The 1494-nt window shown below is 38.7% G+C and overlaps 1 non-coding gene across 1 annotated transcript; it reads left to right on the top strand.

Annotated features, from left to right (window-relative positions):
- The first annotated feature begins 359 nt into the window (after window positions 1–359).
- On the top strand, window positions 360–466 carry LOC141637366 (small nucleolar RNA R71). The gene has a single exon (XR_012541750.1). It is a non-coding gene; the product is annotated as a small nucleolar RNA R71 (small nucleolar RNA).
- The last annotated feature ends 1028 nt before the right edge of the window (window positions 467–1494 follow it).

Here is a 1494-nt window from a genome sequence, read left to right as displayed (position 1 = left end):
ATGTGCATGAGTTGAGATCAAAACAAGCAAGCAAATAAAACATGAAAGCATATTAATTTAAGCATTAATCATTCCCCATGTTGGTTTCCCCTAATCACCCATTAACCCTAGCTAAGAGACTACTCACTCATTATCATGTTGATCATGCTAGCAAGGTTGTCAATCATACCAACAAAATGAAACATGATGAATAAATGAAAGTAATTAATAATAATTAAAAAGGGATTAAGAGAATTATACCTACTAATGATTCAAATAATAAAGCAAAGATAAAAGAAGTACTTGATGCTTGATTGAGAATGTTCCTTGAATCTTCATATAAACCGTTCCAAAATTGTTGTACCAAGAACCATTCGCTAAGTCCATGGTGAGGACATGAGCGACAAATTCCCTTGAACCACTCCCAAGCTTCATACAAAGATTCTTCATCCCTTTGCTTAAAACCCGTAATTTGAGCTCTTAGCATGTTAGTCTTTTCCGGTGGGTAGAATTTTTTGTAGAAAGCTAGAGCCAACTTCTTCCAAGAATCTATTCCGAGAGTGGCCTTGTCAAGGCCCTTCAACCATTGTTTCGCGGTGCCGATTAGAGAAAAAGAAAATAAGACCCATCGAATTTGGTCTTGAGTCACACCAGTTTGAGAGATCGCATCACAATAGTCGCAAAAGGTTTCCATATGAGAATGAGGGTCTTCACTAGGCATCCCCCCAAATTGGCTCCTTTCGACTAATTGGATAAAGGCGGATTTGGCAATAAAATTTCCGGTTAGATGTTGTGGTGTAGGAGTACCATTGGGTAGGTTCTCCTCGGTGGGTACGGAATGAGACGAGAATTTAGGCATTGTAGGTTGATTTTGTGGGGTATTGTGTAATGGGTTCTCCTCTCCTTCTATTGCGAAAGGGTTGATGAACTCAATAGTTGGTTGAACAACCTCACTAATACCTCTCAAATTCCTCCTAGCAAATCTCCTATTGTTCGTCAAGGTTCTTTCAATTTCACGGTCAAAAGGTAACAAATCACCTTGTGACCTTCTAGACATGCAAAATATCAAACAACTCGAAAACAATTAGAACAAACCTTGAGGAGTTTTACTTCCCCAAGGCGAAGAAATACACAACTAATAACAATTAAAGGAAATCTAAATCAAGTAAACACCGTCCCCGGCAACGGCGCCATTTTTTTGATCGGTCCGTTTCGTGTTCACAATTTAAGGTGTGGTCGTTGGGTCACGTCCGAATCAAAACACAATTCATAGCTTCACAAACAACTCTACAATTAGTAAAGAGGCAAGTAAAGGTCAGATCCCAAGGGACGGGTATTGAAATGAGATTTCTATTGCAACTAGTGGTGTCTTAGGGGTGTCACAAATTGGGTTGATGTAGAAGGTCACTAAACTAAAATATCAATGGAAATAAACAAGCAAGATGAATTAAAGGGTTGTAAAATATTGATTAAAAAGCACTAGGGTGTCATGGGGTCTTAGGAGAATCATGGGAA

This window comes from Silene latifolia, unplaced genomic scaffold (assembly GCF_048544455.1).
Source record: "Silene latifolia isolate original U9 population unplaced genomic scaffold, ASM4854445v1 chrun_scaffold_16, whole genome shotgun sequence".
NCBI classification, from domain to species: domain Eukaryota; kingdom Viridiplantae; phylum Streptophyta; class Magnoliopsida; order Caryophyllales; family Caryophyllaceae; genus Silene; species Silene latifolia.
This window is presented reverse-complemented; position numbering and strand designations above follow the sequence as displayed.